This window comes from Mesoplodon bidens (genome assembly GCF_964165515.1).
Source record: "Mesoplodon bidens genome assembly, chromosome: 1".
In the NCBI taxonomy this organism is placed as follows: domain Eukaryota; kingdom Metazoa; phylum Chordata; class Mammalia; order Artiodactyla; family Ziphiidae; genus Mesoplodon; species Mesoplodon bidens.
Window position 1 is genome coordinate 168,672,376 of NC_138176.1, and position 26,301 is coordinate 168,698,676.

The 26,301-nt window shown below is 40.0% G+C and overlaps 1 protein-coding gene across 17 annotated transcripts in view; it reads left to right on the plus strand.

Moving 5' to 3' along the window:
* Nucleotides 1-26,301, plus strand: part of USP54 (ubiquitin specific peptidase 54) — a 152,831-nt gene that overhangs the window by 46,694 nt on the left and 79,836 nt on the right. For 15 of the 17 annotated variants that reach the window (XR_014017389.1, XR_014017390.1, XM_081253268.1 and 12 more), the window contains exon 1: nucleotides 10,593-10,661. The exons of 1 other annotated variant lie outside the window; for it this stretch is intronic. The gene's annotated coding sequence lies outside the window, so the exon portion shown is untranslated. Of the gene's footprint in view, nucleotides 1-10,582; nucleotides 10,662-26,301 lie in introns of those variants that run through there. One more of the 17 variants, XM_081253277.1, reaches the window with a different exon arrangement.

Here is a 26,301-nt window from a genome sequence, read left to right on the forward strand (position 1 = left end):
TCTTCCTGGACCAGGGCTCGAACCTGTATCTCCTGCATTGGCAGGTGGATTCTTAACCACTGTGCCACCAGGGAAGCCCCATGAAAGTGTTTTAAGGGAGACTCATTTGGGGAGGAGGTCAGAGTCTTCCTTATTTTCTGTGTGCAGGCTTTCTTCTGAGGTAACAGGGTGGTGTTCCAAGAATCTTGTGCACAGCCTGAAGTTACCCTCCTCCACCTAGGTGGGGTCCTTATTTCCTACAGAAGCCCTCAAAGGTATTGTTATGTATATTCCTTGAGGAGGAACCAGGACCCTGCTTTTATTGCTGCGCTGTTTCTTTCTTTTTAAAAAAATATTTATTTATTTATTTGGCTGCATCGAGTCCTAGTTGCAGCCTGCGGGATCTTTCATTGCAGCGCATGGGCTTCTCTCTAGCTGTGGCCCTGACCAGGGGTTGAACCTGCATCCCATGCATCGGAAGGCGGATTCTTAACCACTGGATCACCCCGGAAGTCCCTGCACTGTTGTTTCTTAACTGCTCCTCCTTCGTTTCTGCATTCCCTCCCTTCCCTGATAAGCAACTGTTTGAATCTGCCTTTTGGAGCTCAGGGAAAGTCAAGGTGGCTGAATGAAGCCTGTTTCCTACAAACAGGAAACAGGGGACATGGAAAGGATTTATACCCAGTTGGGCCCCGCAGGGTCCCGCTTCGTTTCAATAGTAGAGAGTTCCCATATTGTGTCTCTCCACAGTTTCCCCTATTAGTAACATCTTACACTAGTGTGGCACATTTGTTGCAGTTAATAAACCAATATTGAAACATTATTAACCAAAGCCCATAGTTTGTTAAGATGTCTTCAGTTGTTGTGGTTTTTTTTTTTTTTTTTGCGGTACGCGGGCCTCTCACCGTTGTGGCCTCTCCCATTGAGGAGCACAGGCTCCGGACACGCAGGCTCAGCGGCCATGGCTCACGGGCCCAGCTGCTCCGCGGCATGTGGGATCTTCCCAGACCGGGGCACGAACCCGTGTCCCCTGCATCCGGCAGGCGGACTCTCAACCACTGCGCCACCAGGGAAGCCCTAAATATCTTTATTGGAGTATAATTGCTTTACAGTGTTGTGTTAGTTTCTGCTGTATAATAAAGTGAATCAGCTATATGCATACGTATATCCCCATATCCCCTCTGTCTTGCGTCTCCCTCCCACCCTCTTTATTCCACCCCTCTAGGTGGTCACAAAGCACCGAGCTGATCTCCCTGTGCCATGCAGCTGCTTCCCACTAGCTATTTTACATTTGGTAGTGCATATATGTCAATGCTACTCTCTCACTTCGTCCCAGCTTAGGTTTTTTGTTTAAGTCCCCATCTAAAATTCCACATTGCATTACTTATCACCACTCCTTTTGGTTATAACGGTTTTGCAAACTTTGATTATTTTTGATGACCTGGACTACTACTGGTCAAGTATTTTGTGGGATGCCCCTCCACTGAAATTTGTCTGATACTTTTCTCATGATTAGACTGGGGTTATGGGTTTTTGGGTGGAAGATCCAGAGATATAGTATCATTCTCATCACATCATATCAAGGATAAATGTTGTCAACATGATTTATCATTGTTGATATTGACCTTGATCACCTGCCTGAGGCCCTGGCTGTCAGGTTTCTTCACTGTAAAGTCACTCCTCTTGCCTCTTTCCATACTGTATTGTTGAGCAGCTTTTCATGTGCTTATTATTCATTTGTGTATCTTCTTTGGAGAAATATCTATTCAGAACTTTTTTTAAATTGAGGTTTTAAGAAATACCCACTTTTAAATTGGATTGCTTTTATTATTCAGTTGTAAATATTCTTCATCTATTCTAGATACAAGTCTCTTATCAGAAATGTAATTTGCAAATATTTTCTCCCATTTTTTTGGTTATCTTATTACTTAAAAAAATTTTTTTAATTTATGTATTTTAGGCTGCATTGGGTCTTCGTTGCTGCGTGCGGGCTTTCTCTAGCTGTGGTGAGCGGGGGCTACTCTTCGTTGTGGTGCGCGAGCTTTTCATTGCGGTGGCTTGCCTTGTTGCGGAGCACGGCTCTAGGCACAGGCTTCAGTAGTTGTGGCACATGGGCTCAGTAGTTGTGGCTCGCAGACTCTGGAGCGCAGGATCAGTAGTTGTGGTGCATGGGCTTTGTTGCTCCGTGACATGTGGGATCTTCCCAGAGCAGGGTTCGAACCTGTGTCCCCTGCATTGGCAGGCGAATTCTTAACCACTGTGCTACCAGGGAAGCCCCATCTTATTACTTTCTTGATGGTGTCCATTAAAACATAAAAGTTTTAATTGTTACGAAGTCAAATTTATCTATTTTTCCTTTTGCTGCTTGTGTCATATCTAAGAGGACTTTGCTTAACCCAAAGTCATGAAGTTGTATGCTTAAACTTTCTTCTAAAAGTTTTAATAGTTTTAGCTCATTTATTTAGATATCTGACCCATTTTATTTATTTATTTATTTATTTTGGTTGTGCTGGGTCTTAGTTGCTGCATGTGGGATCTTCGTTGTGGCCTGTTTAATTGCAGTACGCCAGATCTTTAGTTGCGGCATGTGGGCTTCTTAGTTGCGGCATGCAAACTCTTAGTTGTGGCATGCATGCAAGATCTAGTTCTCCACCTGACCAGGGATTGAACCTGGGCCCCCTGCATGGGAAGCATAGAGTGTTACCTACTGGACCACCAGGGAAGTCCCTGATCCATTTTTAGTTAATTTTTTTCATGTGGTGTGAGATAGGAGTCCAGCTGCATTCTTTTGCATATGGATATCCAGTTGCCTTGTAAGCAGATAGGGTTGGGGATCCCCAGAGAAAGAGAACCAGGCATGGCTTTCTTGATATGAGTAGCCATTTTTGGCCTAAGCCATTTTATGATCTAAGCCTGGTCACAGTGCTAGTCCTTGAACAGGTCTCAGTAATTAGTGATCTTAAGGGAACAAACGAATGCAAAAATAAGCAGACCAGTTGTCAGACAAGAGAAGTAACAATAGCAAAGATAATATATCAGTTGTAAAGACTCCCAGTTCTGTTTCAGTGGTAAAGATTAGCATGAAGCGCTCAACCACCAGAAAAGCTGGAACTTGAGGGATGATGATGTTGACCTTTTCTGACCCTTGTGACTTCAGTCAACTAAAGCTTGGACTCTGTCGTTGGCCCAAGTCCCTTCATGAATATGCATGTACTCTTAGCTTAAAACTTTCCCAATTTTGCTATTTGGGGAGACACTGCTTTGGGAAAGATCCTTGGTGTTCTCCTTACTAGCTGCAAGTAATAAATCCTTCCTTCTCCCAGTCTTTGGCTTGGTTGTGTCTTTTGGCTGGACATGCATCAAGAGGTGAACCCAATTTTCGGGTAACAGCCGCAACACTATTTTTTTAAAAATATTTATTTAATTTATTTATTTGGTTGTGCTGGGTCTTAGTTGAGGCAGGCAGCCTCCTTAGTTGTGGCTCGCCAGCTCTTTAGTTGCACAATGTGGGCTCCTGAGTTGCGGCTCACCGGCTCCTTAGTTGCGGCAGGTAGACTCCTTAATTGTGGCAGGTGGGCTCCTTAGTTGTGACGTGCAAACTCTTAGTTGCGGCATGCATGTGGGATCTAGTTCCCTGACCAGGGATCGAATGCGGAGTGTTTTCCACTTTGCCACCAGGGAAGTCCCCAGTACTGTTTGTTAAAGAGACTGTTCTTTCCCCCTTGAATTGTCCTGGCACGATGGTGTGACTTTGTTTTTTTAAAGGATTTTAAAAAATTATTTACTTATGGGCTTCCCTGGTGGCGCAGTGGTTGAGAGTCCGCCTGCCGATGCAGGGGACACGGGTTCGTGTCCCGGTCCGGGAAGATCCCACATGCTGCGGAGCAGCTGGGTCCGTGAGCCATGGCCGCTGAACCTGCGCATCCGGAGCCTGTGCTCCGCAACGGGAGAGGCCACAACAGTGAGAGCCCCGCGTACCCCCCCCCGCAAAAAAATTTATTTATTTATTTTGGCTGCATTGGGTCTTCGTTGCTGTGCGTGGGCTTTCTCTAGCTGCAGCGAGCGTGGGCCACTCTTTATTGCAGCACATAGGTTTCTCATTGCGGTGGCTTCTCTTGTTGCGGAGCACGGGCTCTAGGCATGTGGGCTTCGATAGTTGTGGCACGCAACAACTATTGTTGTGGCACGGGCTCAGCATTTGTGGCTCACGGCTCTAGAGTGCAGGCTCAGTAGTTGTGGTGCACAGGCTTAGTTGCTCTGCGGCATGTGGGATTTTCCCGGACCAGGGCTTGAACCCGTGTCCCCTGCTTTGGCAGGCGGATTCCTAACCACTGTGCCAATGATGGTGTGGTTTTTAAGGTTCAGTTGAACATGGGGAAAAATTTAGCATGTGTGTATATATATATATATATATATATATATATTTTTTTTTTTTTTTTTTTTTTTTTTTTTTTTTTTTGCCACACCACATGGCTTGCAGTATCTTAGTTCCCCGACCAGGGATTGAACCCAGGCCCTGGTAGTGGAAGCATGGAGTCCTAACTACTGGACCACCAGGGAATTCCCCTAGCATGTATATGTTAATACATTATTAGTAACTCTACCCCAAATCAGTTATAATTTGCTGAAATGTGGTAGAAATCTCAGAGGCTTTCACTACAGCTAGAGAAGACCAGAGACGATTTAGGATAAATATTGCCAAAAATGTAAATTACTCTGCTGACAGCTTAGCACAACTATAGACTCAATTTGGTTCTTGTGAAACCTCTTAAGGAGAGTTTTTGCCTTTAGAATCTTCTGAGTTAACACCCATAATTATTTCAGTGACATAGCAAGGTGTTATCAGAATTGGGAGCAAATTGCTCTTCAGTGTATTCCCAATTTTAGTTTGTGGCCATCCTGAATTTTTGGCACAGTCACCACTGTCCTTTAGACCTCTCATTATGTGCCTGCCCTAAATCTTCACAGATTTGGAGTAAGAGCACTAGAAGAAAGAGCTCTAGAAGTGGATTTGGGGTCTGAGGGTTTGAAGAGGTTTAGGATAAGAGCTATACGGATAGAGAAGGTAAAAATGAGAAAAATATATGATTAGGGGTCAGACATGGTTTCAGAAAATTGGAGGGAGAGTGTTAATGTAGAAGCAGCATAACTGGGCCTCAATGTCCTCTACTTACAGGAAGTAGTAAGTTCAAGCTCTGTGTGGTCTCATGAGATCCCTTGGACAGGGTCTGTCTGAACTTAGTCTGTTCTGGAGTCTATAGTACAGGAATAGGCTAGCAACATAATTTTTACTTGCACTCTATTTCATCATCTTCCCCTCACCCCCCAACATTTCCTTCTTTCTTTCTGTTTTTTCCCTTAGGCATGTCTTTCTTCTTCCTTGATTTTGCCTTAAACTTGTAGGCTTAAGATTTAAAAGAGAATGAGAGGTTCATGTTTTTAACCGCTTTCTATGAGACTAGTGATGCCAAAAACTTGGCCTCTGTGCTCTGGTGCCGAATTGAATCTTGGAGACAGAGTTTTGGGTGAAGTAGAAAAGAATAGCTTTATTACTTTGTTAGGCAAAGGGGGACACAGAAGACTTGTGCCCTGAAAAACTGTGTGTCCCAATGTGGGGAGATTTGGTGAGGATTTTTTTTTTTTTTGACCATGCCACATAGCTTGTGGGATCTTATTTCCCTGACCAGGGGTTGAACCTGGGTCCTCAGCAATGAAAGCAAAGAGTTCTAACCACTGAATTGCCAGGGAATTCCTGATGAGGAGTTCTACAGCAGTGGTTCAAGGGCGGGGTTGCTGATAAGGATCAGAATGTATGCAGGACCTGCACTCCTTTAATCTGGCCTCAGGTGGCTTCCTGATGCGCTTCTGGAGGTTATCAAACTGTGACCTTCTCTGGAATAAAGAATGCTAAAATCTTCCATTTGTTGGGGATTTTAGTTCTGTAAAAGAGCTCAAAGATATCATTATGAGTATCCCTTGAGGACCCTGCCCCAAGGCTACACTATTGTTTGTTGGCTGCTCCTCCCTTGTCTCTGCATCCCCTCCCTTCCCTGATTAGCAACTGTTTGAAAGGCTTCCATGCCCAAGAGCCCCACAGAGTCCTGCTAGGTTTCACTAGCACTTAGGTGATTCTGTGGTGCTTGAGAAATATTTAACATCCTTACTCCTCTCTAGAAGCTTTCAGTCTCTGAAGAAATTTTAAACCGTTGTTTTAGAGATATATTGGTTATATTCATAATGACATAGTGCTATTTCAAATAATTTTTAGGATAATGCAAGATGTAATTAAATATATGAATTTAAATGATAATGATATTATGACATTAGAAACTCAAATAAGTGGCCCCTGACTGCCTTTCCTCTTTTTTCAGAGTCCATTTGTGTGAGAAATACACAGAACTGTTTTTGGATGGTTTGTTACTTAGGTCTGTGGTTAATAGCCAGAGTTTATCCGAAGTATGTCCTTAGGATCATAATTGCTTGGTTTTTTCTTTTCTTCTCTATTCCTTTTTTGCATTATACCTCTTCTTAGTAATGGTACTTGAGTAAAATAATCAGCTATTCAAGGTACATATGCTATTTACTGACACTAAATAAATCTCAGAATATAAACTAGATACAAATTAGCTATATAGTTTTTATTGTTTTCCATGGACTTTCCAGTATATTCTTCTTTACAATCTAGAGTCAAAGGCTAGAATATTTTCTCTTGGGTTCCTTGTTAACTAAGATCAACTCCATATTTTAGTTTCATTTTCCAAACTCCAGTTTAAGCTTTTTTTCCCCCATGTGAACATATAGCCAGGAGTCAAATGCTACTGTTCCATGGGCTTCCACTTGATATAAAGCAGTCTTTACCCTACCCCTCCCCACCTCAATCCTCCATAGTTTATTTAAAAGTCTCCAGATTTCCTCACTGCTCCCTAGAGTGCTAGAATCAAGATACTTTTATTTTCCAATCTGGCTCCTACTCTGGAACCACTCAACTCCTTCCTTTCCGCTAATATCAGCATTATCATTAGCATCTCAGAAATAAAAACCAACAAAAATGGTTTTGGGGGTTACTCCAGGAGGGAGTCACCTTGGTTTTTCTTAGAGAAAGTCTGTTTCTCTTTTATGGCTCTAAGAGAAGCAAAATATTCTCTTATTAAATTGAACATTCTGCTGTACCCTACCCCTCTGGATAGTGGATGTGACCAAGTGGGAGTTTTCAGCCTGTGCTCTTCCATATCACCCCCCCACATACCCCACTCACCCGCACAAGGATTTCTCTTGATTGTTTTATTCAAGTCTTAGAAGTAGTTTCTCCCTGCTAAAATTTTTTATATTTTTTCAGAGGTCTTTGTCTGTATAGTCAAAGGTGGACTTTTATGGTATAACATTCCCTGAAAAGTACTTGAAAAATAGGACAAGTTTTGTTGAAGCACAGTTTTATAAAGTACTGTTGTTATTGAACAGAACTTGAGTTCACATGCTTGGAGCCTAGGAAAGCCAATCTGCTGATACCAGGTTGTGGTGAAGGAAAGCACAGCATTTACTGCAGGGTGCCAAGCAAAGAGAACAGTCAGTTGTGCTCAAAAGAACTGAACTCCCCAGTGACTTTCAGGGAAGCTTTATTTATCTAAAGTTTTTTTGATGTGGACCATTTTTAAAGTCTTTATTGAATTTGTTACAATATTGCTTCTATTTTATGTTTTGGTCTTTTGGCTACGAGCCATGTGGGATCTTAGCTCCCTCACCAGGGATCGAACCTGCACCCCCTGCATTGGAAGGGGAAGTCTTAACCGCTGGACCGCCAGGGAAGTCCCAGAGAAGGGTTTTTTTAAAGGCAACATTATGGGTGAGGGTTGCAGGGTGCCTGATCAACTAACTCATGGACATTCTTCTGATTGGTTGATGGTGAGGTAACAGGGTAATGTTCCTGGAATCTCAGTCATCAATTTTCTGGTTCCAGATAGTCTGGGGTCTAGTGCTTGTGGTTAGATGTAGTCACCATTCTCTACCTGAAGGCCGGGTGGGGGGGATCTTAAGTTTCTGAAGAACAGCTTGAAGATATGCATCAGATATCCCTTCAGGAGGAACCAGGAGTCCTGTGACTAATCTAATTATTGATTGCATGAGGCTGCTCTTTGGAACTCAGGGAAGGCCTAGGAGACTAAAGCCTTTTTTCTACAACCAAGAAACTGAGACACGGAGCGGCTTTTGTACCTGGGAAGGCTCTGCAGGCTCCTGCTCAGCTTCACTGTTGTAACCAGTGTCATCCAACTTCAGGATCCCTGAACATTTAAAACTGACATCTAAACCCATATATGTTAGTCTCCCTCTTTGTTTGGGAACCCTTGACTGAAACTCCCCACCTTGGCTAGGCAGGATGATAACTGCTTGCCTGCATTGTCTCACAATAGGAGGTCCTGAAGAAGAACACGATTCTGCCTTGGAAAACTAACTGGGAGAATTTGGGAGGAGCTGAAAGGAGGGAGGACACGCCAGCCCATAGTATGTCTTGTAAAACTAACCTGGAAAAATTTGGGAGGGGCCAGAAGGAGGAGGGAGGAGACAATGTGTCCTGGCAACCTCCCATAAACCTTCAGGATGAAATCCATCTTAGCTGAGACATGCCTGTTCCACCAGGAAGGACCCTGAGTCAGACCGAATATGGGCCAAGCAAGATGATTGGCCACCTGGAAACTGATCCCCTTACCATAAAACCTGAGACTGTAAACCACGGGGAGAGGAGTTCTCCTAGGTGCCCTTACCCTGTTGCTCTCTGCTCGGGTGCCCCTTCCCAGTAAAGTCTTTTGCTTTTGTCAGTATGTGTGTCTCCTCGGATTCATTTCCGAGTGTTAGACAAGAGCCCACTCTCGAGCCCTGGAAGTGGTCCCCCTTCTTGCAACATCTTGACCTAGCAATCATGCCCACAAAAACACTCCTACAAGCAGTTTGGCACTCATCTAGCACAAAGCTGTAGTTACTCAATTTATTTTGGGTTGAGATGCCTAGTGGTTGACACAGGGTTCTCTTTGTATGAGACAGAATCTCCTATGCAGTCTTGAAAAGGAAATAAGAAATGTCCAAAAATAACTTATACAAGGCAGAATGTGAGTATGTAGGAGAGTTTTGCATGAAGTATTTTCTGAGTGGCTTCAAAAGAGATTACAGTTCATTAGGGTAAGATTTCCCTGTGGATCACCTCCCTTGCCTGGCTGAGATGAGAAGCCATGTTATCTAGTTGCATTGTAACCAGGGTTGAAGTTCTGTAACTCTGCCCCAGTATTCTTAGTTTTATTTGATTAGTTCCACAAGGAATATATAACCATCTCTTAAGGACTTGATTGGAGAGCTTGACCTTGATATTTGTACACTCTTTTTTTGTATTTAGCACTGATCGTAGAAATCCTGTGTTTCACATTTTGAAATGACACTAACAAGCACTAGGAGACCTGAATTAGAATGCTAATGGTTAGCAAAAGAAAAGCAATAGTTTCTTTTTTTTTTTTTTTAATTTGGGCACTTACCTTGTTGTGAAAGGACTACTTTAGACTAGTATATTGTTAAAATGTAAGAACTTAATTAGTTTTGGCTAGTGCCTGCTTTTGTTTAATTTTGCCAATAAATCTTAATTAAATCTTTAAAAAAATCAACCCATACATTTTCTCTCAACCTGTAGAAATACAACAGAACTTCCTATTCGGCAAGGATTCTGCTGATGAGTTTTTTCATCAGTATGCTTATAAAACAACTCCTTTCAATAAAGCTGTTTTATAACAGGGAGTAGTACATAGAAGGGTGTGCGTTGGTCCTCTGGGGCCTTTGTGCCCTGCCTGCAAATGTGAGTTCTGGGTGGAATGATCACATGTTTGGGGGTAGGACTCTGCCTGCTGTTTGTTCTTGGTGATATAATTTGGCCTCTTCCCTGAGAGAAGGGGGGAGATTTTTCACTGTCCTCGCCTTTCAGGTTGGGAATCTTTGAGAGTCCAAGCTTTTAAAAATTGATTCCTGAATCCAACCTCTCAGTTTATGCAGTAATTTTCTTTAAGAGTGTGTCTTGTTTAAGATAGTTAGAAGAGTTTTGCCTCTTAAAATGATTTAATTCAAGTCTAGACAGTCTTGGAATTATGAATTAAGGATTCAAACAACGACATTGTTTTGGTTTTCTCAAAAGCACTACGAAAGCGTCTTCAAGTGCTCCTTTTGACTTAGTGCAAAGGACTTTTTTAGTGCTGGCCCTCCATTTGAAAGCAGCTGCCACTCCACAAACCTTACTGTTATACTGCTGACCTCTGTCATCAGGAATGCTCTGGGAGGAAACAGACTCCTAAATGTTTTTCTTAAGTCTCTATGAAGTTTGTGATATGTCCTTTCAAGTTACTTTTGGTTAGTTTACTTTGTGTTTAGTTGGAAGCTCCATGTTTTTAGCTTTATCATGAGTTGTCAGTGCTGAGTTCCTGGTAGGTGGTAAAAAGAATTGCCCTTTCCCTGTTACTCTGTTCTGCGGGAAGCCTTTGTTGTTTAAATTCACAGTTTCCCATTGTTGCTAGCTTCAGTTGTCTCCTCCCTCCGTACCCTTCCCTCCCCAGAACTCTAGCTCTTCCCTTGCCCCTCCCCATTCCTGTATCACTGGTCCCACAAATGCCCTTGTGATTGCTGGTGGCCTTTTGCTGGAGGTTTGAGTGTGCTCTCTGGTAAGTACGTGCTTATGGTAAAACTGGGTGGGTGGAGGGATGTAGGGAACTGGTCAGTCTTTGTGAAGTGTTGCTTTTAACGGGCAAAGTTTAAACCTTGAAAGTGAGGTTAACTTCTTAACTTTCAGAAGGCTTCTTTAATGCTGACTGTTGTTTCTGTTCTTCCCTCCTCTTATTCAATTATTAAGGCTTTGGAAATTTGATTTTTATTATTGGTTTAAAAACCCATTCTCAGATTTTCTTGAGCTCATAGAATTAAAGGCAAGTGTTGTGGGTTTAGTATTTTAAATTTCCTTCAGATAGAAGGTTATTTGTGATTTCTTTATACTTATTTTCAGTATTAACATACTGATAAAAGAAATAATGAAGAAGAGGTCTTATTTTGTGGCTAAGCTAGAAAGTAGCATTTATTTCCAGAATTGGAATGATTCTTTTTTCTTCTCAGCAAATGTTGGCAAAATTCACTAAGATTTTGGCAATATATTGTCAATTCTGGGAACTGGTTTGCTGAGTACTTGAGGATAACAGATGGTTCTGGGAATTACTTTTGGGAAGTTAGATTTGTTCATTAGCACCTTCTCTCTTGAGATGTGAGATCTATATCCTTTTGAAAGTAAAATATTTAATATTTGGTGTTCAGCTTAAGTCAAATATCACTTTCATAATGGGCTTTCTATTTCCTTGGATTATATGTTTTGATCCTCAACTAAGAAACAGTATATGTGTGTGTGTGTGTGTGTGTTTGTATGTGTTGACATTGAATGGATGATATTCTGGTATTTCAAGCAGTTATAAAGTTGTAAGCCTTGGGTTCTTCAGAAGTACTGCTAATTAAAAGTCATTTTTATGGTAGCTGATGTGAGGGAAAACTTGTTTGTGGTATTTCATTGCGGTTCAATTGAATCACTTATTCAAGTGATAGGTGCACTTGTACAATAATGAATTCCTGAGCTCTACTACCATGTGGCAAGTGCTAGTTTCTATGCTAAGTGCTTTGCATTTACGTCTAATTCCCAGTATGACCTTGTCAGATAGGTAGTATTATCCCTTTGGGAAACAGCCATGCATAGGTAGAACATGGGTTTTTCTTTTCTGGAAAATGAGGGAGATAATCCCTACTTGGTAGATTAATTGTGAGAATTAAAGGAGGTACCATGTGTCTGGTGCCTAGCATAGAGTTGGTGTTCACTAAGTGGTGGCTACTGTTATTATAATTTTACAGCTGAAAGAGCTGGGGGGTAAGTACTTTGCTTAAGGTCTCTCAGTCGTCAGAAGTAGAGGTGGGATTCGAACTGGCTCAAAAGCAGGAGTCTGGCAGCATGTTTTTGTTTGAGTATTGGAAGGCTTTTAGAGTAGATTTCAGTGGATCCCTGCCCATCCCTCCACTCCTGCCCCCAGAGAGGAGGGGTTCTTGATATATGCCTTTCTTTCCTTCGTATCCTCTGTCACCTTCCCAGTCATGTGCTTGGTCTCTCACACTGGAGTTGCTTGTGCCATTCAGTGCCAGTGTTCTCCTAGCAGAAATGAGTCAAGCCAGTGCAGTCAGTGGCTTTTGATAGAGCCATCATGCTTTCATTATTGTTTGTGCTGAAATAATTTGGGTAGTGGTATGTTTATTTTTTTTTTAGTTTTTTAGTTTTTTAAATTGTAAGCTTTTTTTTTAAAGTGGTATGTTTATAATGATTAATAAAAACTGCATGGTTGCAATCGAGCATTTAAGTTAAAAAAATCTTAGGGTTTAAAAAATTAGCAAAAAACTCTAGTTCTAAGTTACTGAACTAGAGGATAATATAAAGTAACTTTATGGAACTCACAGTTATCATTTTGCTATCCTGGGGCCTAATGTATTCACTATTGACTTTTTTCCCTTTACCTACCATAGTTACTAGTTTGGTGCTACTAGCAGTATGCTTTTTTGTTTGTTTGTTTTAAATTTATTTATTTATTTAATTTTTGGCTATGTTGGGTCTTCGTTTCTGTGCGAGGGCTTTCTCTAGTTGCAGTGAGCGGGGGCCACTCTTCATTGCGGTGCACGGGCCTCTCACTGTCACAGCCTCTCTTGTGGCGGAGCACAGGCTCCAGATGCACAGGCTCAGTAATTGTGGCTCACGGGCCCAGTTTCTCCACGGCATGTGGGATCTTCCCAGACCAGGGCTCGAACCCGTGTCCTCTGCATTGGCAGGTAGATTCTCAACCACTGCGCCACCAGGGAAGCCTTACTAGCAGTATGTTTGAGGAAGAATGCTGTGTTTGTGCTACTGGCTATTAGGTAGAGTGTCTTTCTTCCATAGACCTTTGGGAAACAGAAGGTATGATTTAGGTATGATATGATTTAGGCAGTAGATTCAGGGAAGAAATAAAGAGATGACTGGTTATACTTATAACTGAGTTATCTCTAAATTGAAAAATGTATTTCAAAAAACTTAGTTCTTCATTTATTCTTTTATTTAACAAGTATTGAACATCGGCTGAGTGTAAGGCAATGTAACTTTCTGCTTTTTATTCTAATAAAGTACTCGTGTGTTGGTTAAGAACTGATTAACAAAATGTTCCTGGGAGGGAGAGATTAAATTCCAATTGGTAGGGGACAGTATTTAGAAAATCTTTTGGGAAATGAATTAAATATAAATGACTACTCCTTCCTAATAGGGTGTGACTATCATTAGTCTTTATTACTATAAATTGCCAGCAGGATGGCTTCTTCAAACAGGTTTGCTGAGTGGAGTGGATTATTAGTATTAGGAAATACTGGGAAGATGGGGCTGGGGAAAGGGTAATACAGATGACCCTTGAACAACAGGGACTGGAACTGCATGGGTCCATTTATATGCAGGTTTTCTTCAGTAAATATACATATTCTTTATTGAGCAAAATGCTGGGTATATACATAGAACAACTCATTTTTTTGTGTTTTAAGTGTAAGTATTTTGTCACTGAAGTTTCTTGAGCTAAATAGTAATTGATCAGAGATTGCTTTTGGCACCATTTTATAGATAGAATTAGAAGGGGGAGAATAGTTTGGAAGTTACCACAGTAGTTGAGGTGAATTGTATTGAAAATGCATTATTTTTAGAATACATTTTCCCTCATTTTGATATGGCTTTTGGTTTGTGCTATCAATTATAGTTTAATCTCATAGAATTTTTACAGTAAGTGTGTATGTGTGTGTGTGTGGGTGTGTGTGGGTGTGGGTGTGTGTGTGTAAGAGAGAAAGGGAGAAGGAAAGAGAGAGGATGGGTATAGGGGGTGCAGTTATCATAATCATAGCTACTATTTATGGAGATCCTATTTTGTACCTGGCCCTAAGTATTATAATTTTGTTGCAATACTCTCAATAAATCACATTTATTACATGTAGTAAATGACCTGAAAGTGATGGAGCAGGATTGGAATTTAGATTCATTTTATCCTGCTTCTTCATAACTATCATCAAAACATTTATGCCTCATTTACTAGATACTGGGCTAATTTTATATATATATATAAAATATATATACACATATATGTATGTATACACACACACTGTTTCATTTAACCCTCGTAAAAGTCGTATGAGAGACATATATTTTTTTTAATTCCATTTTATTGATGAGGTACCTGAGACTTCAATAATTGATTCAATAAGTTGGTCAAGATAACACAGTTGTTAGGTGGTAGAGTCCAAACCTGTTCTACCATGCGAACTCTAGGTCCCTAAGTTTTATTTTTATTTATTTATTTATTTTAAAAATTTATTTATTTTATTTATTTATTTTTGGCTATGTTGTGTCTTTGTTGCTGGGCATGGGCTTTCTCTAGTTGTGGCGTGTGGGGGCTACTCTTCGTTGTGGTGCACGGGCTTCTCATTGAGGTGGCTTCTCTTGTTGCAGAGTGTGGGCTCTAGGCCCGTGGACTTCAGTAGTTGTGGCTCACAGGCTCAGTGGTTGTGGCACATGGGCTCTAGAGCACAGGCTCAGTAGTTGTGGCACATGGGCTTAGTTGCTCCACGGTCTGTGGGATCTTCCCGGACCAGGGCTCGAACCTGCTTCCCCTGCATTGGCAGGCAGATTTTTAACCACTGCGCCACCAGGGAAGCCCAGTCCCTGAGTTTTATAATTCACATTGTGTTCGCTGGGAATGGTGCCTCCTGGATCTCCACTATGATCATGGTGTTTCCTGAGGTTATATAATGTGGTTAGCCCTGCAAAGGCTGCACTTTTAACCACTATGTTCTTTCTACTATCATGCTGCCTCCCTTAGAAGTCAGTAAATTATCTATATAGCTCTGGATCTTTATAAGGAGGGGCTAAGTAGCCTGCAAATGTCATTTCTTTTTATTTATTTTTTTAATTAATTAATTTATTTATTTTTGGCTGTGCTGGGTCTTAGTTGCAGCATGTGGACTTCTTAATTATGGCATGTGGACTCTTGATTGCGGCATGTGGGCTCTTAGTTGTGGCATGCAGACTTCTTAGTTGTGGCATGCATGCGGGATCTAGTTCCCCCACCAGGGACTGAACTGGACCCCCTGCATTGGGAGCACGGAGTCTTACTCACTGGACCACCAGGGAAGTCCCCAAATGTCATTTCTTAGTCATTACATTTGTCACTTAATAGCAAAGTAAAACGTCTTCTTTTTTTTTTTTTTTTTCCAGCTGCTTTTGGACAAATTTATTGTAAATGACAGTTTTCTAAGCTCTTACAAAAAGAAAAAATATAAGGCTTTCTGCCCTTTATCAGCATACAGTTTTTCTTGTTGTACATGATGTAATAATTTGAAGCTGCCAAAGTCCAACCCTCAGGAAATTGTTTGAGTTGAGTTACTGTATTCACTGGGGAGTTTGTGATAACCAGCCCATAAATCAACAAATAACGTGGCCTTGTTTATGGTTGTAGATGCTATCTCTTTTTATTTTTAAGCTTGAATCAGAGCAAATATTGATTGAGTTAATACAGTCTTCATTAGAAAAAACCATCTGTGATATCTCAAGCTAGATATGGAGATTTGGAGGACTCTTATTTAAGGAGAGTCAGAGTTTATCAGAATGTTGGAATTGGCTGTTCTAGGTACTTATCCCTTCAAACGAGAAGTTTTCTCTTTAAATAAAACTTTCAGTGATTCAGTGCCTATTATATTCAACTTCTGTGTGGAATAAAGAGATACGCTTAAGGAATATGTGAGGTACTCCATGTACACAAATAACTGTAATATGGGGGAGGATGGGAATGCTTATCTTGGAGTGGAGGATGAGCGAGGGGCACTTAATAGGTGCTCAGTGAAATGTCTGATGAATAAATGAGTGAGTAGAAGATGTAGCTGGAAAATGGTGGTAAGGTCTAATGATTCTCAAACTTTGTGTAGGTGCCAGGCATATTTAATTCAATCTTATAAATTAGTAGTTAATTTTACTAGCAGACTATGCGAATGTAAAAATACGCAATAAAAAAAGCATAATCATGGATTTCCCTGGTGGCTCAATGGTTAAGAATCTGCCTGCCAACACAGGAGACATGGGTTTGAGCCCTGGTCCGGGAAGATCCCACATCCTGTGGAGAAACTAAGCCCGTGCATTACAACTACTGAGCCCACATGCTACAACTACTGAATCCCGTGTGCCTAGAGCCCGTGCTCCGCAACAAGAGAAGCCACTGCAATGAGAAGCCTGAGCACCGCAATGAAGAGTAGCCCCTGCTCTCTGCAACTAGAGAAAGCCCGTGCGCAGCAACAAAGATCCAACACAGCCAAAAATAAATAAATTAATTAAAAAAAAAAAAGAAAACACAATCATGAACATGAGTCAATAAGAAAAAAAAATTGTCAAAATAGGTCCTGTTGACTGCTTTGGGGTTTTTTTTGTTTTTGTTTTTGTAGAAAGGAATAGCTTTATTGCTTTGCCAGGCAAAGGGGCACACAGCGGGTTCCTGCCCCCCAAAAACTGTTTGTCCCTGCTTTGTTTTTTGTTTTTTTTTTAAGTTTACTCTTTGTTAATGTTTTTGCCCTGTAAGCAATGGAATAAGTGGACAAGAAAAAATTATGGGAGAGAAACTTGTGAAAACTCCATCCATTAATTTCTCCCCTTGTGAATTATAAAAATACCATTGGGCTTCCCTGATGGCGCAGTGGTTGAGAGTCTGCCTGCCGATGCAGGGGACACGGGTTCGTGCCCCGGTGTGGGAGAATCCCACATGCCGCAGAGCGGCTAGGCCTGTGAGCCATGGCCGCTGAGCCTGCGTGTCCGGAGACTATGCTCCACAATGGGAGAGACCACAACAGTGAGAGGCCCCCGTACCACAAAAAACAAAACAAAACAATAAAAATACCATTTTTCTCTAGCCAAAAGAATACCCATCTCTGGAAGCCATTGAAAAGGGGAGTGTCATGGTATTTTAGGAGTCCTCTGGTAGTCACATATATAGAAATGGAGACCTGTCAAAGAGTCAGAATGTGGTCCAGTAGTCCAGAGGGGAGAGGATCTGGACCTTAGCAGCAGCAGCAATGAAAATAGAATGAAAGGAAATAGAAATCCACATCTGGCCCCCTGTTTCTAAATAGGAAGTAGTTACCAATTATTAAACAGCTTTCATATTGTTAGAATATTAGGTGTCTCAATGGTTGGTTATCTCTGGTCCAGAGTCCTTTCATTCTGTTTTTAGGGAAAAGAGTTTAAATTCCAATTTTAGTTTTACTTTAAGTAAGGAAACTATAAATTAAAGATAATTCATCTATGAATTATAGATAATTTAGAAAATAGAGAAAAGAGGAAAAAAAATAATTCATCACCCTAACAAGACCCCTGTTATTTTACATTTACTTATGCTTGATCTTGTAGATTTAAAAACTTTTCTAATAGTTCATTCTAGGTAAATCAAGCTCTGAGAAACAGGTTTCTGAACTAATAACCCATTAACTGCTAAACTGTGATGTTAAACATGATAACCCCAGACATTTCACACAAGCCTTCATTGGACTCTAAATTTCCCATGATCACAAACTATTAGTCCACCTACCTTTATAAGTATAGATGTTAATCCTCCAATTGCCTCTATTCCGCATTGGGCCCAAGCTTTCATCTCCCTCAATGAATTATTTGCACATTTAAAAAGTTTTTTATTTGAACCAGTTTTGGACTTACAGAAAAGTTGCAAAAATAGTACAGTTTTTATTTTATTTTATTTTATTTTTATTTTTATTTTTTTTTGCCGTACGCGGGCCTCTCACCGTTGTGGCCCCTCCCGTTGCGGAGCACAGGCTCCGGACGCGCAGGCTCAGCGGCCATGGCTCACGGGCCCAGCCACTCCGCAGCACGTGGGATCTTCCCGGACCGGGGTACGAACCCGCGTCCCCTGCATTGGCAGGCGGACTCTCAACCACTGCGCCACCAGGGAAGCCCAAGTACAGTTTTTATATAGCCCTAACCCAGCTTCCTCTAATGTTATCATCTTATATAAGCATAGTATAATGATCAGTACCAGGAACTTAGCATTGGTTCAATACTGTTAAGTAAAGACCGTCAAACTTTAACTTTCTTCACCATTGTTCTTTATTGAGGATCGTATCTAGGATCTCACATTGCATTTTAGGCTTTTTTCCTCCTTAGTCTCCTAGGTTCTGTAAAAGTTTCTCAGTCTTTCTTTGTCTTTTATAACTTTGACATTTTTGGAGGGTATTAGTCAGTTATTTTGTCAAATATTCCTCAATTTGGATTTGTCTGATTTTTTTTTTCCTCATGATTGAACTGAGATTATATGGTTTAGGCAAGAATGTCAAGAAATGTGTTCTCAGTGCATTATTACCATGGGATTCATGATGTCAATATGTATTATTGCTCTTGATGTTTGACTTCATCACTTGGTTAAGGGGGTTTTTGCCTCATTTCTCTCTAGTAAAGTTACTATCTTTCCCTTTGTGGTTAATAAATGTCTTGGTGGAGATACTTTGATACTATCATTTGCATGAATGTCATGGAATTCTCTACGTATAGAATTAGTAGTATTACTTAGAGACCTCATTGAACTTCATTTAATGATTATGAAATGAATTCCCTTAAGGGAGCTATCCCTTTCTAAGATACCTGCACCTTACTCCTGGTTTCATCAAAGGACCTTCAGGTTCTGCAGGAATAAATCCTTTCTAGTCAGTATTGGTCTCAGTTACACTCATATCCCATTCACAAAGAAGTCTCCAATGCTAATAAGCTATAGATCTCTGAACCTCCTTTACCCCACTGTCTCTTAGGGTGATAGGCTCTTCCTGTGGCCCAGTGTCCTTCCAAGCCTCATCTCTCTTTACGGTTAAGCCAGTTTCATTTTGCAAACATTTGAATGACTACTTAGGGTTTTTTCAGACACAGAGGCTAAGAGAAGCTGACTTTGTTGGTGAGGAATATAGTAGTAGATAATTAGGGTGGCTACGTCTATAGCCTGGTTTAATACTTTGGCCTGAGAAAAATGGCAGCACATTATGATGCATTGTGTATACTTGTGAAGTAATCATTCTCTGTATTTCATTAATATAGAGAAATGTTTTTTTCTAGAGGTCTTCATTTTCTAGAGCTGTACCTCTAATACTGGCAGTCTTGAGCCATGATCTTTTAAATTTAGCCCTGCCATTTCTACTCTGTCAACTGTGTGTGGATCCCTAGTAGAATTATTACAGTCAGCCCAAGAATGAAAAATTCAAATATACACCAAAGAGTACAATTTAGATCTATTTAGTGCTAACAAAATTTATATAAATCATAACGTATTAGATGACTTTGATTAGTAAAATACAAATTTATTAGTATTACTGCATTTAAAGTAGATTTTTGAATCATATATTTTCTCAAGTAACATATACTATAAAAGCTCAGTTTCTGTAATATGATTCAGAGTCTGTGGGACCTGGAGCTTACATAATTCAGGGGGCCCACTTTAAGGGAAACATTTTTTTAAAAAAAGAAAAGTAGATATTGGGCCTGAGGGCCTGTGCAAGAGAGGGGCCCTGAAGCTTAATCTTCATGGTTTCTTCTTTTTTTTTTTTTTCTTAATTCTACCCCTACCTTGCCCTTGCCTTTCAGTGTTGGCTGCACATATGGTGCCTCTCCCTTCCCAAGGAATTGCTCTTACTAATATCATTTCCTGTCACAATTCATGGTTTCTTCTTAAGCTTGCCTCTGGATGTGGGGGTCTGCAAAAAGGTTGGGACCCACTGTTTTCTGTCATTTCACACATGGGAAAGGTTTTTTAGCCTGCTCACAGGAAGTTAGTATGTTCAGATTGGGAACAATGTGGGACATACAATTTAGTAACTCTACTACATAAAGAAATAGGTAATAGGTGATAAGATGACATGCTTCTTTCCCAATTTTGGCTTCTAAGCTTCCTAGAAGTTTACCTGATGTTAGAGACAACAAGGTAATGCAGGCTGTTTTGACTTAGTAAAGCCCAGGAGCTAGGTCATTATGATGATTAAATAAGTATAAAGTAAATTAAAGATTAAATAAATATAAGTATTTATGTTCACATTTTTTATTTCTTCATGATTCAGACTTGGTAGGTTGTATATTCCTATATTTTAATTTATTTCTTCTAGATTATTCAGTTTGTTGGTGTATAATTGTCCCCTGTAGTTTCTTATGGTCCTTAGTATTTCTCTGTTATCAGTTGTAATTTCTCCTTTTTAATTTCTGATATTATTTATATGAACCTTCTCTCTCTTTTTTCTTAGTCTAGTTAAAGATTTGTCCATTTTATTTATATTTTCAAAAACCCAGCTTTTAGTTTCATTGGTCTTTTCTGTTGCCTTTCTAGTATGTGTTAATCAACTTGATATGGGAATCCCTTCACACAATGTATTCATATATAAAATCATCACATTGTACACTTTAAATATATTACAGCTTTATCAATTATACCTCAATAAAGTTGGGAAAAAAGGAATTTATGAACAAGCTTATTCAGAGTCTATTCAGCAATAGTAAAATATAGGTTGCTGTATCTTCTTCAGAGTTGAGAGCAACACGGCAATAAGATTCTTGTATGCTCTTTCTCCTCCTTCCATCTTTGATTGAATATTCCATTGTGTTTGGAGTTGGCTGGAAACTAATCAATGTGGATAAAGATAATGATACATTTTCTGCAAAGAGTTTGGGAATAACTAGCTGCCAAATAACCTACTATCAGTTTGTTGTAGTCTAGGACTATTCTCTGCAGGATGCTGCAGTGCCCTTTGGTTGCTACTGTTACAAAGGCAAAATCAATCAGATAGGAGTATTAGATAATGGACTATGGAGCCGTTTTAATTTAAATTTGAATAAATTTGCATCTAGCACTTAGTTACCAATATCAGGTGGTAGTTGTTTTTAATCATCATCTAATTGGCTGACATGAAAACTAAGCAAGATTCTGTATTGAAAACTGTATATGGGGCTCCCCTGGTGGCTCAGTGGTTAAGAATCCACCTGCCAATGCAGGGGACACGGGTTCGATCCCTGGTCCCGGAAGATCCCACATGCTGCGGAGCAACTAAGGCTGTGTGGTACAACTACTGAGCCCACGTGCCACGACTACTGAAGCCCGCATGCCTAGAGCCTGTGCTCCGCAACAAGAGAAGCCACCACAATGAGAAGCCCTCACACCGCAACGAAGAGTAGCCCCTGCTATCTGCAACTAGAGAAAGCCCTTGCTCAGCAATGAAGACCAAAAGCAGCCAAAAATAAATAAATTAAAGAACAATAACAACAAACAAACCGCATATGAACAACTTCTTTGGAACAGATTGCCACTAAACAAGTAATGCAATGCTCACCAAGTTTGTTTAGCTTCGGGTTTTTTGTTTGTTTTTTTAAACTAAGTATCTAAGGATATGACTCAGATGCATTTATACAGAACTACCTCACTAGGATCTCATCTGCCCAAAGCTGTGTGATATCCCTTAAAATGTTTATATTGACAGTGAGGAAAGCCTGAAGTTTTAACTGAGTCACATTAATATTAGAATATCTTGCTTTATAAGATGAAGTAATTATGGAAAGTTTATGTATATGTATATATGTACACATACATACATACATATATACACACACATATATATTTAGAATCATGCTTTTTAGTTAGAATCACAATTTATAAATAGAAAGATAGATTATATAACAAATAAAATAAACTATAGTGAACTCCTATGTAATGTATCCCACAATTACAGATATTTGTATATAACATAATAACAGATATAACACAATTGGCTTCTGACCTCCATCCATTCTATTCTCAGATGGGATGGAGGGGAACAGGGAGAGGGGAAGGACCCTAGAAACAATGTTCTGATAGAAACATTAATTTCCCTTAAAATTATAGAAAATTTATATAGGAATTCAGAAACGGGGGAGATCCCTTCAGGCTTGGGGTAGTCAAGGAGTGTTTTACAAAGGTTTTTACAAAGAGGCTGGGTTACCTATAGAGGGGAAGTAGGATACTGAGCATCCCAAGTAGGTAAAACTATTAATAACATCACAGAAACGGGAAAACTCTTTGTTTGGGGAGAAGTTTTGTTTTCTTTTTATAAATTTATTTATTTTCTTTATTTATTTTTGGCTGCGTTGGGTCTTTGTTGCTGTGCGCAGCTTTTCTCTAGTTGCAGCAAGCGGGGGCTACTCTTCGTTGCGGTGCACGGGCTTCTCGTTATGGTGGCTTCTTGTTGCGGAGCACACACTCTATGTGCACAGGCTTCAATAGTTGTGGTGCATGGGCTTAGTTGTTCCGTGGCATGTGGGATCTTCCCGGACCAGGACTCGAACCTGTGTCCCCTGCATTGGCAGGCGGATTCTTAACCACTGTGCCACCAGGGAAGCCCTGGGTGGAGAAGTTTTATGTAGTGAGATAAAAAGAGATAAATATAAAATATAAATTAAGGTCAGATTATGTTATTAAGAATCAGACTGAGAAGTTTGGACATTATTCTTCAGGAGGGACCCGGGAAAGGTTTTTGTTTTTTTAATTGACACTTTAAAATATGCTTTAAAAAGTGTTTTTTAGAATCTTTGGTAGTCTATATAAAATTACCAAAATTTATATTAAAATACCACAATCTTTTTGGTATAGAGTTCTGAGTTTTGCTAAATGCACAGAGGTAGTGTAGTATAACTACCAGCACAATCAAGATACGTAACAGTTTCATCACCCTGATACTGCCCCTTTGCAATCAACCCCTACTGTCACCTACAACTTCCAGAAACACTGGTCTATTTTGACTTTTGAATTTTAATTTTGACTTTTCCAAGATGTCATAAAAGTGAAATCATATAGTATATAGCCTTTTGAGTCTCATCATAGTACATTTGAGATTCATCCATATTTTTGTTTATGTCAATATTCTTTCCTTTTTATTGTTGAGTTATTGTATGTATGTACCATTTACTAGTTGAAGAACATTTGGGTTGTTTCCAGTTTTTGGTGATTATGTGTAAAGCCACTATAAACAGTTGTGTAAAGGTTTTTATGTGGCATAAGCTTTCATTTCTTTTGGGTAAAATACCTAGGAATGGGATTGCTAGGTCAGATGGTAAAAGTATATTTAACATTATATGTAATTGCCAACAGTGTCATTTTGCATTTCTATCAGCAATTTAGGAGACTTCCAGTCGCTCTGATACTTCCTCATTAGCCTTTGTTATTGTCAGGTTTTAAATAATTTTGTTTTTGTTTTTAGCTATTTTAGTAGGCATGTAGTGTGGTTTTAATTCCATTTCCCTAAAGACTAATAATATTGAATATCTTCTTATATGTTTATTTGCTATCTGTGTATTTTTTAAAATTTATTGATTTAATTTATTTATTTTTGGCTGTGTTTGGTCTTTGTTGCTGTGCACGGGCTTTCTCTAGTTGTAGCGAGCGGAGGCTAGTCTTTGTTGCGATGCGTGGGCTTCTCATTGGGGTGGCTCTCTTGTGTAGCACAGGCTCTTGGCACGTGGGTTTCAGTAGTTGTGGCTCGTGGGGTCACTAGTTGTGGCTTGCGGGCTCTAGAGCACAGGCTCAGTAGTTGTGGCGCACGGGCTTAGTTGCTCCATGGCATGTGGGATCTTCCCGGATCAGGGCACGAACCTGTGTCCCCTACATTAGCAGGCGGATTCTCAACCACTGTGCCACCAGGGAAGTCCTGTGTATTTTCTTTTTTTTTTTTTTTTTTTTTTTGTGGTACGCGGGCCTCTCACTGTTGTGGCCTCTTCCGTTGTGGAGCACGGGCTCCGGACGCACAGGCTTAGCGGCCCTGGCTCACGGGCCCAGACGCTCAGCAGCATGTGGGATCTTCCCGGCCCAGGGCACGAACCCGTGTCCCCTGCATCGGCAGGCGGACTCTCAACCACTGCGCCACCAGGGAAGCCCCCTGTGTATTTTCTTGAGTGAAGTATCTGTTCAAATCTTTTGTCCACTTAAGGAAATTCTATATTTTTTCTTATTAAGTTTAGAGGATTCTATGTATATTTTGGATACAAGTCATTTATCCAGTGTGTGATTTGAAAATATTTTCTTTTCATCCTTAGGTTGTCTTTTCATTCTCTTAACAGTGTCTTTCAAAGAACAGTACCTCTTAATTATGATGAAGTCCAATTCTATAATTCTTTTTTTCTTTTATGGGTTGTGCTTTTGTTGTTGTAAGGAATCTTTGCTTAACCAAAGGTCACAAAATTTTCATCTGTCTTCTTCTAGAATTTTTGTAGTTTTAGGTTTTCCATTTAGGACTGTAATCCATTTTGAGTTATTTTTGTGTAGGATGTAAGGTATGGGTCAAGATTCAGTTTTTTGAATATGTGTGTCCAATTGTTCCAACATTATTTATTGAAAATACCATCCTTTCTCCATTGGGTTGCCTTTGCACGTTTATTGAAAATCGGTTGACAGTACTTGTGTAGGCCTGTTTCTGGGCTCTCTATTTTGTTCCAGTGATGTATGTATTTGTCTTTTCACCAATACCACATGGTGTTGACCACTGAGTATTCCAACTTTTTTCTTCTGTTTCACAATTCTTTTGGCTATTATAATTCCTTTGCCTCGGGACTTACCTGGTAGTCCAGTGGCTAAGACTCTGAACTTCCAATGTAGGGGGCCCGGTTTAGATCCTTGGTCAGGGAACTGGGTCCCCCATGCCACAACTAACTAAGAGTTCGCATGCTAACTAAAAAGATCCCGCATGCCACAACTAAAGATCCTGCATGCTGCAACTAAAAGATCCCGCATGCTGCAACTAAAGATCCTGCATGCTGCAATGAACATCCCATGTGCTGCAACTAAGACCCTGTGCAGCCAAATAAATAAATAAATAACTATTAAAGAAAAATTAATTCCTTTGCCTCCATATAACTTTTAGAATCAGCTAGTCAATTTCTACAAAAAGAAATCTTGCTGGGATTTTGATTTGAAATTGCATTGAATCTATGGACCAGTTTGGAGTGAATTGACACCTTAACAAAACTGAGATGTCCAGTTTACAAACATGGCATGCCTATCCACTTACTTCAGTTTTGTAGTTTTCAGGATACAGATCATATATATATATATATATATATATATATATATATATATATATATATATATATATATATATGTAGTTACATTTATATCTAAGTATTTTATATTTTATGGTATTATTTTAAGTAGTACTTTAAAAGAATTTTAGTTTCCAATGTTCATTGCTAGTATATAGAAACACAAATGATTTTTTAAAAAAATATTGACTTTGTGATCTTACTGACTTCACTTATAAGTTCTTAGATCTGTGATCTTACTGACTTCACTTATAAGTTCTTAGAGTTTTTTGGGTAGATTTCTTGGGATTTTCAAGTGTAGAACATCATTGTCTATAAAGATGGTTTTTACTTCTTCCATTATAATCTATATATTTTTGTGTTTTTTTGCGGTACGCGGGCCTCTCACTGTTGTGGCCTCTCCTGTTGCGGAGCACAGCCTCCCAACGCGCAGGCTCAGCGGCCATGGCTCACGGGCCCAGCCGCTCCGCGGCATGTGGGATCCTCCCGGACCAGGGCACGAACCTGTGTCCCCTGCATCGGCAGGCGGACTCTCAACCACTGCGCCACCAGGGAAGCCCAAATCTATATGTTTTTTAAACTTCTTTTTCTTGCCTTATTATACAGTCTAGGACCTCCAGTATGATATTGAATAGGGGTAGTAAGAGTAGACATCTTTGCTTTTTTGAGGACCTGAAAAGGTAGGAGTGATCCTACTGAAAACCTCTTTTGGCTGAGCAGCTGACATTGTTCTACTGCTAAGGAATAATTCAAGCTTTCCACTTTTTTTGTGTGAAATCACAAATAAGTAATGAGGTATGTTAAAGAGAAATATTAGTTTAAAAAAACTAATTATATAAATGAATTGGAATAGCAAGAGACAGGAGGCCAGAAAGACTTTTGTATTGTAATAGTCTAAATGGGAGGTAATCCTGGTGTGAACTAGGTGATGACACTGGAAGTGAAAAAGAAGGATCAATGTAAGAGATTTTGAAGGGAGAATTGAAAAGCCTTTATGATGTGGATGGGGAAGGATAGGAAAGAGTCAGAGACTACTGAGGTTTAGAACCTGGGTAATTGGCGATGCTGATCTCTGGCGACCTCGGCCTGCAGGGGCTTGAAGCAGGATTTTGGTTTCCGGCCAGAGACTGAAGTCAGGC